General features: G+C 40.0%; 1 long non-coding RNA gene across 5 annotated transcripts in view; it reads right to left on the bottom strand.

Moving 5' to 3' along the window:
- LOC115619412 overlaps positions 1–14548 on the bottom strand; it is a 35017-nt gene extending 20469 nt beyond the window's left edge. For 3 of the 5 annotated variants that reach the window (XR_003995007.1, XR_003995006.1, XR_003995004.1), the window contains exons 1-3: positions 14413–14548; positions 6322–6521; positions 575–622 (exon numbers count right to left, since the gene is read on the bottom strand). This is a non-coding gene — a long non-coding RNA (uncharacterized LOC115619412). The remainder of the gene's footprint in view (positions 1–574; positions 623–6321; positions 6522–14412) is intronic. The other 2 variants (XR_003995005.1, XR_003995008.1) reach the window with 2 other exon arrangements.
- Between the last annotated feature and the right edge of the window lie 1301 nt (positions 14549–15849).

The raw sequence follows: 15849 nt of genomic DNA, 5'->3' as shown, positions 1-15849 counted from the left end.
GCTAGGAACTTATTTCATATATTCCATATTTCAGCTGCATTTCATGCACAAGTGAAAGGATGAGCATAATAGTATGTGAAGCACTTGGGAAATTATTTCTCTTTTACTTCTCTTGCTAAGCCTGTTTCAGTATAACAACTCCTGGGTCTAAAAGTGGGGAGGAAGGGGGAAAGAAGATGGAGTATAATTTAAAAAACAGTTGACTCGAATCTGAAAGTACTATGAATGAGTTTCACTTGACTCATAAAAGTAGTCATATTGGTTTGAAAAAGCCACTTTTTGCTGGAACAGTTCAGTGTAGTGCATTTCCAGGACATGTAAGAATCTTCTTCTCATAATAAAAACACTTATACTGAGGTGGGTGCTTGTAGCTCTGCAGTACTCCTTCCTCACATAAGTAATCCCAAAAGCCATGGGGGAAGATAGGAAGAGAATTTGTCCAGGTAAAGATCCTTCTTTTTGTAAATACATCACTATTAAATAAACAGTACCAATACTCTTGGGGGGGACAGGGTGGGGGATGTGGATATCACTGTAGTCAGTGTAGAATCAGAGTAGTAAACTTGTGAATTACCTTCCTGTGGATTAAGGTCTAGACAGTTCTTGGTGGAGTCAGACAGCCCTGAAAGTCAAAAACACAGTAAGACATATACGACTCCAAAAAAATAAAAATATCCAGTTCCTACAAACCTTCCAGAATGCAGCGATTTTTCCCTTTGTATGAATAATTAGTGAAGCAGTCTTTCTGTTTATATCCCACCTAGCTAGATAGAGCTGTTTGTGTGGGGAAAGAACTGCTGTGTTCTTGACGCAAGCCAAGCACATCCTATAAATTCTAGAGTCCAAGAAAAAATTTATCTTGGCATCAGGTCTGCACAAGAAATCAGCATCTGGGATATGGGATGCTGTGGTCCATGTAAAAACCTTTGGTTATCAAGTTTTTCTTCTCAAGCAACTGTCCTTCTTACCACTTTTCCTTCTTGCCCCCTCCTCTTCTGCAGCACTTACTGCATGTAGTCACATTTTCCTAGATATGAACACTGTGCAAGTTATGCATCCTCTTAATACATGCATTGTGGAATGCATTTGGGTTTGCTGTTAGAACAGATAAACATATTTTCAACATGGATTTGCTTATGAGCTGAAAAATAAAGTCATGTGGGGTGTTTTCAATATCTTGATGGCTTCACTACTGAGAACATTTGGCCACAGGTAACCTTCGTTTGCATACCATGCCCCACATCTTTTCTATTATTGCTAACTAAATATTCACATTTCAGTGTTCCTGATCCTGACCCCTATTTGTGTCACACATTCTTTTGTACTTGGTGGCATTATTTTTTCCACTATTATTATTAATATTATTATGCAAATAATTATTTTGTTAAAGTCATCCCCTTCATTGACTGTGAAAATGAGTTAAAACTGGTAATGTGCCTGTTTCGTACAGACAGGTAGCTTAATACAGAAAATAACCATGGCTAAGGAGGTGCACCAGTTTCCACTTTAAGCTCCTGTGTGTATTTAAGTATTCAAATTTTTCTAACCTTTACTTTCAAGCCTCAAGGTTTTGGGCTAAGCTCTTCACCTTTGCTACAAGATGTCTTTTCTGTAAGTGAAAGCAAGTAGTTAACTAGAAAGATAAACTTTTTTTTTTTAACTATAACAAAAGTTTCATCCAACACAACTAACTATAGGTAGTTGAAACATGGCGTGAAGCAACTTTCCAAGAATCTTTCTTTCCACAGAGAAATCTAATTCCAACTGTGCCTTGATCCAGTTTTTGATGGCTATATTCAGGTCATATTGAGTGCACAGCCAGGGAAGATGTGCTGAACATGTGCATGGGTGAGACTGTTGCCAAATGGAAATGAACAGATGTGGTAACAGGTAAGGAAGCCTGTATCTGTCTTGGTTATTCTCTTCAGTGCGCTGAGGGATCAAAGCAGCTTCTTGAAACTCCAGCAAGGAGCAATCCCACTGGGATGCCCTTCAAAGTGTTCTGTACCTTCTGGTTCATATGAAATTGACTATCCAAAATCAAGAAATGGATTGGATTCATACTACCTGAAGCTAAGGTTTATTCGACATTTTTGGGGCAGCAATGTGGCTTTTCATGAGCCAGGGAGATGCAGGAACCATTCAAATTTGCATGGATTCATTCTGAGACCTTCCACTCCTGCTTGAATCCAGACAACCAGTTGTAGACACATAGCACACAAGTGTTACTTTATGAGCCAAAAGACTCTGTAGTCCCAAAGCAAAGTTTTTCTTCTAGATCCACCACAGTTTTTGCTTATACTCAGAGAAGTTATATTTAAGAACTGAAACTGTAGGTGTGTATGGACTTCATGATAATGTGTTTAACAGTTGGCAACCAGCAAAACATGCATTGGTGTTTATGTTCTAGAAAATAATGACCAGGTGAAGTCACTAAAGATCATCTCAGGTACAATATGACAGGACACTTTTATTCATGCTAAACCCCAATCTTTCTACTTGTAATGCATACCTGACTCCCCTACCAATGCACACTCATGCCACGGGGTTCATGTAGGTGCATTCACCTATCTGTATGCCATATACTAAAGGAGTGAGATGTCTGCTACATCTATGAAAAGAAAACATGGTGAAGTGCTGCAGAGAGCAGTGAATGTGCAGACAGAGTCCAGTAAAAGTATATGAAAAGGGCCCTGTAGAGACTACTCATACTTCTGATCACAGGTAATGTTAAAACGGATGGCAGTGAAAGCAGACCGGCACTGTAAAGCTCTCTAAAATGTGTAGATACCTTTGTTGCACTGTCATAGCACTTGCACCCCTGTGTAATGGTCTGTTAAATTTTTAGGTGGCTAATTTAACTTCTACACCCATGATACCCAGAAGGGAGACCATGCTGGTGACTGAGAGGATAAAAACAGGCTGTAGATTTCAGGCACGACTCAGTCTGTTTTGGAAGTCAGTGGGAGAGTTTCCATGGACTTCAAAGGCTGTTGGCTCAGCACCACACTGCGAGAGCAGATCCCTGTGCAATACAAGAGCAACCAGATCCAGCCTCTAAGTACCAGTATCTCCAATTCTAAAGCTAGAAATCTCAACTCTAGTACCAAAGGCTGGTTTTTGAGGTCACATTCACCTTTGTGTGAACTGAGCAGCATTCATAGAAACTCATTATTTCTGAAAACAGGCACGTAACTGCTATGGTAGCACACATACAAGCAAGTTTGTAAATTTCAGCTTAAGGCAGCAAAGACAAACAAGCCTGAAAGAATTCAAGGGGAGGAATAAGTGTCCTAAAAGGATCACCTTTTCTATAGGCATTGCCATTCTGCTGCTGTAGTCCACCTCAGATATATGAAACACTCCTCATTCTCCAACCTTTGTGTGATGTTGGTCTGTCTCCTTAAAGCCATGGGAATACTGTAAGAATACTTTTCTGGTGGAAAAACACCACACATCTAGGAAGCTAAAAGTTAATATAATCACAAAGACATCAGATTAAGCATTGCAGTTGAGCTTTATCATGTTCTTGTTTGGGTAGTTGAGTTAACTATTATGGTCTTGATCCATGAAATGCCTTCCCAAGCCAAAAAAGCAGCCCACTGACATCAGTTAAGTATGTGTTTGTCTATGCACAGATCAGATTGCAAGACTGGAGCCCTGAAGTGCTCTTAAAACAAGGCCAGATGATGGTCTTACATGAGGACCTCTTACTCAGCCCAGTTGAAATCAATGGGGCTCTTGGATGGAAAAAAAAACAACATTCACAAATGAGAATTAGGAATTTCCACTCTGACCTTTCACATTCCACATGGTTTGTATATACACTTATTGAAAATGAAATGTAATTTCATATTTTATAGTTTGAATCATATAGAATCAGCATAATTTATGCAGGATCCCACATGCCTGTTAAGTAATCCGAATACTTTTCATGAGGAGAAAGCGTATATAAAGACAGATCTGAGATATCTATATGTGTATTCATGCAACAAGCAGACCAAATTTACTGAGAATAGCTTACTGGAAAGAAACTCTCTGGCTGTAACATTTTACACCAGTTTTCAGAACACAAGAGGACAATTTTTGTGCTTATCAATAATTCGGACGGTTTTTGAAATTCATTGCATTCCGTTTCCTGTTTTTCAGTAAACACAAAATTGCAGTTTGCTGGGATGACAGGGAAGCATTACCCTGCAGTTTCTGAAAGGCCAGGCTCAGTGATGTAAAATGACACAGGAGCATGTAGACGAGTCATGTTTGCGAGCATGCAGTGAACAGAGTGTGTGTTGAGAATGCCAAAGCAGGAGCTGGCTTGGGTGCAAGCAGAGACATTCTGTTGTGTTTGCTTAGGTCGATGCATGAAAGGTGAGCCCTCCCAGCCGTTTCATCACCATGGCTGTGATTAAAACATTGCCCACCTGGGACAAAGGACAAGGTGTGCCTGCTCTGCGGGCAGCTGCCAATCTGTCAGCTAGCAGATTTGTAGGTTCGGAAAGGATGCATCCATGTGGGCGAAAGATCATACTCTGGCAAATTAAACTGGAATGAAAACTAAGTCTTTTCTCTGTATTTATATTATAGCTTCCTTTTTATCTCTGCATATACTGCACAAGTGACAGCCCGCCGATCTGGGGTAGCCCAGGTGTCAAAATCTTGTTTCACACAACTGTAGAGAGTACACACTTGAATGTTTTGTTCTTTTTTCTTGAGAAAGGATCTATTTATTGCTCTTGTATTTGAAGTGTACGTGTATATATTCAAGCAAGAGCCAATGTACATTGTTTGAAGAAACGTAAATCCAACTCTACACAGTGTGTGGAAAACATCCGCAGATTTTAATTAAACTCATGCATTGTAACCAGGGCTAGAGCCAAAATCTTTTAAAGAGTAGTGAAAAAGTGGCAGACAGAAGTGTGCAGTGGCAGAGCTATAGCCTAACAAATGAAAATGTCCTAAGAGCCTATATACAATGTAGATGCAAGAGCAATTTCATTACTACAGTCCAAATTGTACACAACAACGAATGTAGTCAGGGTTTTGAAGAATAGCATTTTCAACCCTTTGTCAATGTGTTGTCTACAAATATCTCTATTTATTTTATGTACCTGCTATTTGGCATGGAATGATCCACATAAATTATCATGGCAAGAAAGATACAAAAAAAAAATTTAAAAAAAAGGAAACAAGCTCAAGAAATAATACTGAACTCCAATTAATTTTTTAATATTGCACTAAACAAAATGGCAAAGTAAGGAGGTAGAAGAGCACAATGTTTGAACTTCAGTGCTAGAATATGGATGCATGTAAACTGTACATTATTATTATAGAAAGTCTTGTAATCCTTCTCAGTGTTTCTCTTTACAGCCATAAGATGAGGGGGTGATCACCAGTGGGAAATGAACAGTCACTGCAGTATCAGATTGGGCTGGAATCTGTCATACTTGGAAACCAGTGTGAACAGCGTGGTCTTACACCCCGAATAAGAAAGGAACACTACAGTTCTGATCGGATAAAAAGATGCCCAGATAAGAATAAAGCAAGACCACTGAGTTCTTGACATGTATTTAAATCTATTCTGACACTTCACATAGCTTAAGCTTATATATCTTCTTAACATTTTCCTGTTGTCTTTTTGTTTGTTTGTTTAGAAAAGTTATATTTTAAAAAATATATGATATTTGTCAATTGCTCAGGACTCATTCTAAATTTTCAGTGACTTATTACTGGTAATTTACAGTAAATCCACTCTTACAAAACCGATCCACTCTCACTTGGTTCTTTGTAGTGTACAGCCCTTGTTGTAAGTTGTCCCAATGGAGGAGGCACAGACCTTTCCAGAAGCATCACACACAAACAAGCCCTTGAACAATTTATTTTAGGTCCATATATTAAGTACTTTTTTACAGATTTGGCCTAAGATAATATTTGATACTATAGGAAGAGGTCGTAACAGTTTAATCTAGAAAATAATTTTACTTAATTGAGGTACGGTTCTTTCCAAAAAGGTTAATAGCATATTCCCTTTTTCCCTCCTCCAAAGTGACAAATTCTAAAGTCAAATTAGTCAAAGCAGAAGTTAGGGTCACCTTGACACATACTTTTCATCAACCTTGTTGATGTCAAAATGCACAGAGAAACTGCAAACCACCACGGGATCCATAGGGCAGGTGAGACATAAGCATACAAGTTCGTTGTGTGGTGTTGGTTGTTGAAGTGATCAGTTGATCTCTGTGATCTTGTCACACAATAGACTTTCTAGTCAAGGTAACCTTTCCTGTAAGGAAACCATTGCTTTAGCAACAGTGGTTGAGCACTTACCTTTTTTATACCTCTTGCAGCCATAAGATTTGAGGCATTTTTGACCTTAGCTGCTGGAGACAAAGGACGTGATGTTCAATGGAGAAATTCATATATTTCACTTCGAAAGCTTCCCCCCACTTACACCAAAGCAAAGTTTGCACTTGGCACCAACATTTCCCATGGAATTGTCATTATTGAAGCTTCCAGTGTTGTATAACCTTGAAGTATAGAAACAGTTAAAGTCAGGATTTCTCCCCAGAATGCATGTGCATAAGGCAAAACACAGTTTGAACATTACTTACATGCATTTATTAACATTTGAGCACAAGCCAGGAACCTAAATGAAGTTAGAAAGAATCCCAGCTAGTCTAGCATCTCTCCTGAGCCTAATTATCGTATAGCGAGCCCAGCCTAGCATCTATCCTTAGCATTCTTGGTACATCTAGTCCAGTCCTTTGGCAGAATTTCTAAGGATTTTCAGGAATACAGGATCAAGCTGTTGTCTGCAGCCTAGGGCCTTGTGCTGTCTCTCTCAGCTACTGTCATACATGAAATGACATCACAACCTTTTGAAACTTTTGCATGTCTTTTGGGAGATGCGTAGGTACTACCACAAAATGTTATAAAACTTATCTTTATTTGGCAGCGACTTTGTTTTATACTGCTCATAGAAATATCAAGCTGTAAAAAATGTGTGGGACTCAACTCACCCACCTTTAACTGCCTAAATTTAGTTCCTCTTATCTAGAATTATTTATTTTCTTACACAGATATAAAAGGGCAGGAAACAAAGAGCAATACAGTAGAGCTAGTGTCTTGATTTCAGATTGGGTACCCAACCAACTCCTTTTTGCCTGAAAAAGGTTTCTCCAGCTGGGCAGGGCTATCGCAATGTATTACAGATGTCTTGTCTTCTCTCATTGCCATTCTGAACTGTTAGTATTTTTCAAAGGTTTCAGGTGCAGAAAGCTTAGAAATAGAGAGCAGTTTGGGGAATATAAGACAAGGGATGCTCTAACTTATACGCTGTGTTTTGCTTCAAGAAGGGGATGGAGTGAACAAGGGTCATTATGGAGCATAGATCTTCTTTGGACATCCACCCTTGTGGGAGAAAGAACGATTAAGTCTGGCATATAGGTTCAACTTCTCTGCAGAGAGTTTGCTAACATCCATGGTTTTGTTCACATCTAACTGACCAGTATAAGAGAGTAAAATAAGGACAACCTTTGCTTTAACCCCTCAGCATCTTCAGGATCAGTTTGAAAACCAAAGTGATCAAGTTTCATCTAGTCTGACATTTGAGAGCTGTTTATCCCAAACCGTTCATGTCTGTTTGTGCAGACAAATGAAGCTGTTGCCACCCGATAGGGACCACATCTAAATTATATTCCCCACTCTCAGCATCTTCGCTGAAGAAATAATTTCACTCTTTCTGGTCAGAAAAAAAAAAAAAAAGAAAGAAAAAATCCATCATTCATTAAAAACATCTGCTACAAATTTCTTGGATACAGATATCATCCACAATATTTCCCTTTACTTTCAAATGTTTTAGAAGCAGAACCAGATTTTCAAAAAAGTCTAGGGGGATAAAAAATATATAAAGTAACCTCATTTTACAGTGTCTGGGGAAATCCTTAGCCCTGAGTTGATGCCTGTCTCTGCTCTGCTGCAACTCAGATCTGTACATGTCTCCCTGAAGCTGACATCCAACCCCATGTCTCCAAAAATGTGCAGTGCTGTCTTCCATGTGGATGCTGTTTTATAACTGGCGCGGGGATTAGGACTGATCCTCTGATGTTTTGGGTGAATGACTGAACAGGTTTATGCAAAGCCTGGCAAACCATCCCACCCTGCCTCCTTCCCTCTCATTTCCTGTCCTGCATTGTAAAAATATTCAACCAGTGTGGGACAAAGATGGAAAAGCCACCCAGAAAGGTGATTGCAAGCTTGACTCCCAGGGCTGCTGGTGGACCTGCTCGCACCTCTTACTGCTGCAGCAAAATTATCTAATTGCCCCAGTGGGTGAGGATTTGCTCTATCTACAGCACAATTTTCTGAAATCCTAGTATTGGAAACATTTAACCAGTTGCATGCACTTACACATAGGTTAATAAAGGAGTATAGATGAAGAACCAGGCTGTAACCAATGGCAGAGTTTGAGTAATCTTTCTCACAGGAATATTGGCCATCTCTGCCAGTGGGATGCAAGCAGGGAGATTCGCCCTCAGTGCTCATCTAGAAGTAAATCTCACTGCTTTGGGATGAAAGGAGGGAAGCAGAAAGGAAAGGTCACAGGAATATTGGCCATCTCTGCCAGTGGGATGCAAGCAGGGAGATTCGCCCTCAGTGCTCATCTAGAAGTAAATCTCACTGCTTTGGGATGAAAGGAGGGAAGCAGAAAGGAAAGGTCCTTTCTCCACAGTCCCACAGCTTTGTTTGGGGGACAACTCAGGGAAACTGTCAAAAGTGTCCTGCCAAAATACCCAAGTCCTACATCCACAGCAACCGGGCATGTCTAACTGTACATGTGAGAAGTTTTCCCTCCATCCCTTCATGGAAAATGGAAAGGGGAGGGTGGAAATGGGAGGAAAATGAAGGGGAGGTTGGGATTTAAGTAGTTGAAGATGTAGAAAACTGTAAAACATTAGGAGGATATCAGGGAGACCTGAAGCTTTCTGTCTTCCTCACCATGGTAAGTTATATCTGTACGTTTTTCCTTTTGCCTCAGATTATTCAGTGTAGCACTTTCATAGACAAAATTAACAAAATGCCATGCGAGCCAATAGACAACTTCACGGCAAGCAGCAAAGCCCATCTTTTATCGTACACTAGCATGGGACTTCTGGAGATTTTGATACCTTCTTGTTGGGATGGCTTTTGGCTTTGTTGGTGTCAAGTCAGGGACCCTGGAGCATTATTAATGATCCCCAGTCACACAGACGCTTCTAAAGCAAAGGCAGTTGTTGGTTCCACTACTGCTTATTTTATGAGAACCTTGTTAATGTTGTTATTCATCCTGTACTTCAGGCCAAAGGATAAATGTGCACTTGTTTACAAGAAAAGTCAATCTCTGTCTGCAATAGCTTATATTTCACATGCAGAGAGGCACATAGGCACACACAAAACAGCACAAATCTATGTTCAGTAACAACACCACCACCAGAAAAAAAAAAAAAAAAAAGTTAGTTTTGGAAGTAATCCAAGATTTTCAAGCTTAGTTTTTTCATTCACTTCATTCTACCCAACTCATCCACAGCACAGTCCTACTTAACTCCAAGTTAACTCCACCATAGCTGAAACCAGCCCACACAGCATGGTGTCCAAGCACAGAAGTAGCCAGAACTGCAGCCGCCCTGACAGAAGTAAGGCTGACACTGACTCAATGCAGCAAAACTCACTGTATTCATCAGAGCGAAGACCCAAGTAGTTTTTAAGACTTTATTCATGGAAATGGGATTATTCTTCCAGTCAGCACTTCTTGCCTCATCTCTTTAGTTAGCAGTAGGCAAGCTTCACTCCTTAGGTGAGATGCTCAGACTTCCAAAATGTTTATTTGCTTTCTTGGATTTTTATTCCCCCAACTTCAACCTTGCTCAGTGAAAATAATGGATGAAGATCTAAAATGGAATAAGTAATTGCTTGATAGCTCCTTGTTAACTTTTTAAACTGCTGTGCAGCTGCTGATGTATGTTTGTGCTGGCATTGTGGAGTGAAGCCCTGGGAATAAGGAATCTGATTTCAGAGAAACAAGAGCCAGCTTCAAAGAAGTGAACAACTCTCTCCAGCTGATAAAACTTTTACTGAAGGAAAACAACAATGAAGTAAGAAGCACATCAGCAATATCTCCTGTTACTCCTCTGCAATCCTTTTCAAAACTTTCTTCTCATTTATCTGATTATGCACTTCCGTTTCTAAATTCTCCCTTGTGGTGGTTTTACCTTTCCTGTTAGTTTAGGTGTTTGATTGTAGATTTCAGTATGAGACCACATCACTTCAAAGCACATTGTATTAGTTACTACAGAGAGTGTGGGGGGAAACCTCCTGTAATTGCAACATATCCTTGGAGGTGTCTCCAGAATGGGAAACCAATTTGAGGTCTATTAGACAACTTCTATTTTTTTACATATATAGATTAAAAAGGCATTATCCTCTAATAATGAGCTAGTCCACAGCTTTTATTCGCTGATGCTATGGTATTTAATATTACAGCTAATCTACTTTGATCACATTTAGCCAGGAATGAGCTGATTGAAATAGACACTCTGGCCACCAAAGTACGTGCTCTGCATTTCAAGAAAAGGCTGAAAAATGCAGGGTTTAAGAGGCTAGGTTGAAAACTTGTGTGACTTAAAATTTACTTTTTCAAAAAAGAGGAAAAGAAGCAGTCTTTGCAGTGTCCAGCCCTCCTCCTGTTTCATCTGATACCAATTTGGCTGCTTACTATAAGAAGAGTAAGCCGAGACTCTCACAGCTATAGATCTAGGCACTCCCATGGTGAAAATTCCTGGACTGATCAAAATCAATATACCTACACTGGTTATGCCCTTCCCATTTACACCAGACTAGGAAATGTTTACGGGCAGACCTCCCAATGCACATTATTGACATGTGCTAACATCTCTGCCTTTCGCTTGCTGAAGATTTTTCTTTTCTCTCTTAAGTTTCCAAGCACAATTTCCTGACACTAATAGGTTGGGATATTTCTGTGGGAAGGCTCTAGGAAGTTGTTTTTTGAGCAGGGAGAGAGCAGCACTGGTTTGTTTAGTTATTCTGAGCGTATGATGGATGAAATGTCAGAAATAATTCCACAGGCTGCTGATGTCTAATCCCAGAGGATAAATGCCTGCATTTGAAATCCCACTGCAGGTTTAATTTGCCCAAATGAATCCCCAATGCAACACCTTTTGTTACTTTTGTAAGCAATAATAAAATAATGCTGACAAATTGCAAACCAAGAACAAAGGGACTCTGGAATTACTAAATATCATTCACAACTAGATTTAGCTGGTAAGTTGGTACTGGTAGAAAGAGCTTTAAGAAATACTTTGTCTAGTCCTGGTCACTTAAGACGTTGATTATCTTTGAAGTGCTAAAACTTTAGTAGTACCTGAGGAAACAAGGACACTCGGGAGTTTAACTCATCATGGTGGATGCAAAGGTGGTGGGATTGTTTCTCTGAATTTGAGCAGTTCTGGCAGCAAGGTGAGATCTTTCTGCACTTTCACAGCAGTAAAACAACGTATTCAGCACAAACCAGAAAACCAGGTGGTTTCCTCCCTCCTAGGGTCAAATTAAGGGGCTAGAAGGACAGCCTTCCTTAGGAATGGGAAGATGTAGGTAGCCAGAGGGACCAAATATGAGATCAGAAGAGAAAAGACTATGTAAATTCAAATGCAGTTCTGATTATATGTTTACTACAGACAGTAAATAACAATTGACTTGATATAATCTAAGAGTTTCCCCTTAACTTCTATGGCCTTCCAGAGGCTAAAATCAATTATACAAGCTTGACAGTCATTTAAGATCTGAATGTCCTCAGTTATTTCTTAAAAATTGAGTCCAGGGAAAGGAAGAAACAGAACCCAGCCTCTAATTTTCCAAACATCAGTGTGCACCTATAACTTACTGGGTGGGAAAACGTTTGACATCAGCCAGCACAAAATGCACACATGGAGAATTTGGTAGCCATCCATTTCTCTGTGTTCTTGGTGTACATTTATTCTGTAAAGACCATTTCTGTCAGCTCACTCCTATTGCAAGTAAAAGTACACTGACAGTGAGAAATCAGACCCTGACTGTTGTGGATTGCCTCTTATGGAAACAGCTCCAACATTTCGTTCCTAGCTGGGTGGTCAGATTGTGCTTCTCCCTCATTTTATTTACCAGGGCTGAATTTTACTTACAGTGTAAAAATGCCAATTTAAGAAGTACACAAATATCATATAAGTTTGTAAAATTGCTATTCCATGTAAGCAAAAGAACAGCTTCTTCCCTGGAACAGCAGTAATGCAGAAGAACGTGTTATATTTTAGCTGTCTCTTTATTATTATTATTATTATTATGTCTATACAGATGCTGACTAAAGATTCCAGATAAAAACAGAGGTGCTTCACAAGGTCCTTGACTAGACAGAAGAACACAGGATTCACTTGGTATTAAGAGGCAAGGTATTCTATAAAAAGGTTTGAGATAATATCCTACCCACTGTAGCTTATGGATATTTTCATTATGTATGCAGACGTCTAATCCTTCTTAAATCCTACTAATCTCTTGGCCTAAGTTATACCTAGTAGCAATGGGTTCAACAGGTTAATTACAGCGTTTGTTTAGAAAAAAAAAAAATGAGGGGAAAAAAAAAAAGCTTCCTTTGATTACATTTTTTCCCCCTTTCTGCTTCATTAAACTTTGTTTCCTGAGTGGATAAACAGAAGAACCTGTTTTACCTTTTTGGTACAATTCATTATCTCAGATAGTGCTATTACATTCCTTTTTACTCATTTTTGACAACTGACTAGTCCCAGTCTCTCCAGTTTCAATCCATACAAAACTACATGCATTTCATACTGTTTTGCAAGGCACAGGCTGCGTTGTGCGGGTCAGCAGAAAGCAGCAAAACCATGCCACTGTGCCATTCCAGTCCCAGAACTGTGCATGCTTACATGGAACAGTCTTTAAATAAAAGACAGAAATGATCCTGGGAGCAGAGAGTGGAACGAAAAGGATGCCCTGAGCCCTGGAGCCATTCTTCCTTTCATCTTTGCTCGCTGGCCCAGTGAAGGATTCTCTTGAACTCTCCCCTTAACCAGAGCCATTTCGCTAAAGGGTGGGAAACATGAGTTTGAGCCGCCCAAGGCAGAAGGGGAAATGGGGCCCATGTGTCCCTCTTCCTCTGCATCTGCTCTGGCAATGAGGCTATTCCATGATGAGAACAGGGCAGGCACCATTGCTTTCTATCTCCTCTTCTCAGAGTATTTTAACAGAAAACAGTGATTCCCTCCTCAGCATGTTGAGAAACAATAGAAAAAAATAATAAAAGACCTAGACTCGTGAGGTTGCTTGGCTACTAAGTGAATAGAAGCTTCTGTAAGCTGGTTTGAACCTATTTTGAGGTGCCAGGTAGGAAGCACAGGCTGTTCATTCAGCATTTCGGGTTGCATGCTGGGAGCCACCTGCAGCAATATCAGCTTTGGAGACGCTTCAGTCCAGGATCGTCTTGGTATCTTGAGAAGTCTTTGACCCAGACCTTGCCTCTTTTACACACCTGATGGGCTGAACTGACTCCTGGACATCCTTGACCAGTCTAAATTGCCAAACTTTTAAAAGGATGAAATTAGGTAAAATCCCACAATTCTTCAGGTTTCAGGGCAGTAGAGACAACCAAAGCCTCAAAATCATATTTGAGATCTTAGCAAGGAAATAGACCTGACTTTCCATTTTTATATAATTGTTTTGATGCAGTTTGAGTGCCACCAACATTCTTTCAATATGAGCATTTTCTGCTCACACCGGAGCCTCTTCAATTAGCTTTGCCTGACCATATTGCACTTTAGCAAGAAATAAGACATATTTGTTTCATTTATTTGGCTTGTAGAGTCCAGTTGTAACTATTCAGAACACTTCAATGCTTACTGCTAAATATTATGGCATATATTTTGTTGGAGCTTCTCAGCAACACAGGTCCTATTACCTCATTCTTTGCTTCTAATGACATCAGCCATGATAGCAATTTCGCTGAGAACGTACAACAAAAGTGACAAGCAGTTCTCAAACCATATCAAAACACTGTCATACCAAGCAAGGTAAGACGTCTCTGGCAGTGGCTATCAACCAGTGTTTTGGATGACCCAAAGTTGTTTCCAAAATGTCTCCCTCATGACCATAACCCTGTGAATACCAAGAGAATTGTTTTAGCTGAGTATTCAGCTTTGTTGAGTTTTACTGAATTCCATATCCCTTTTCTGATTGTATTTATGCATTTAGTTAGATTTAGTGTGTGTTTAGAGGAGTTAATTGGTCTGTGACCTCACCTAACTGGGAAGACCAAGACCAAAACACAGTTTGATGTTCAACTGGAGGAACTGCGTTATGACACTTGGGGAGTAGGTTTACCTTTATGCCTGCTATTGATGCTGCAGGCTGGGCAGGTGGGCAACGCTGGAGGCTGCAGACTACTCTTCTTTGTCGGTCCTAAGGCATGTTGGTCTTGAGATTTGTGTAAAAATCTGTGAATCGTGGTCTCTGTTGCTCTGCTTAAAAAGCAAAATAGAGGTTTCTTGTTAAGTGAAGTTGTTGATCGTAAGTTCAGTGTTCATACTCTAAATATCTCAGTGGCGCCTTTTTTTTTCCAGTGACTTTTTTCCACAAGGTGGAAGTCCTTCCATCACAGTGACTGTCGATAAGGCACGTTACAAGAAGAAATGTGAAGAAACAAGTGTTAGACAGTTTGTTCTCGGCTTTCAGTGGTGTGTAAACTCCCACAGCTCCTATGTCTTCAAAGTCCCTTGCAAATGCTAAATAACTATCACCCTTATCCCCACCTCATGAAGACACGTCACTTAAGGCTTTATCTACAAGTAGGAATGGTTTAAAATGTCTGATGGCATGGTCTGGAAGCCCGGCTACGCTAAGGGTGTCACAGCACAAGCCCTGGAGAAGGTGATTCTCAAGCATCTCTCTCATGGGGATTGAAGTGCTATGGACCATCTCAAGAGGACAACCAGCATATATGCCAGAGCCAGGAGTGCAGCTTGTGGAGCACATGCATCCCATCCTTGCAGTCAGATAATAATGTGTTCAGGAAAAGCATGTTAAAGGTGTCACTAACATTTTTATTTAACAAGCTACATCGCTTTCTAATGGCGCCATGTCTGTTTCTGTCTTACAGCATTACTACTGCAGCTACTACTTGCTCTGTTTACAAGTACATTATCTTTATTTTTCTTATAATTACCCATAAATCTCAACTATCCTGCAGAACATAATCTGCTGCAGAGTACTTCCTAATGGGACATGTGTGCCATGGAGGAAAATGCTGCTGTAGCAGCAGAGAGCTGTACTTTCCTGTGTAGAACACCATGATTGCAAATTAATCCTTTGAGTACCCCTAACATAACACAGAGATCCAGCAAAGCAAATAAATCTCAGGTAGCTGACAAGCACTGCATTAGAGACCTCAACCTAACCCAATAGCAACTGTTAGCTTTCTGCTGATGACCATAAAGGACCAAGCAAGGCAAGGAACCAGTGGGCAACAGGAAGGAGGAATAGCCACCAGCCTTGGGTTCACCTGGAGCAGGTGGGCTACAGTCATCCTTTTAACATGCTATATATCTCCAAGGAATTGTTAATGAGGCATTTTGCATTCTCTAAGGACCCATAAAGTCAAAATATGCCATTCACTAAAGGCACAGGCTAGCTTGACCCAAAATCTGGAGTCAAATTCTTTTGTATTCCAACCATATTTCTTTGCACTAAAAAAATGAACTAGAAAGGGATGCAAATTTTTTATGATGCTAAGCATTTCCTTCACTTTCCTTCACAATATGC

Source organism: Strigops habroptila, chromosome Z, assembly GCF_004027225.2.
Source record: "Strigops habroptila isolate Jane chromosome Z, bStrHab1.2.pri, whole genome shotgun sequence".
Taxonomy (NCBI): Eukaryota; Metazoa; Chordata; class Aves; order Psittaciformes; family Psittacidae; genus Strigops; species Strigops habroptila.
The sequence above is the reverse complement of the archived record's forward strand: the minus strand, read 5'-3'. Positions and strand labels throughout refer to the sequence as shown.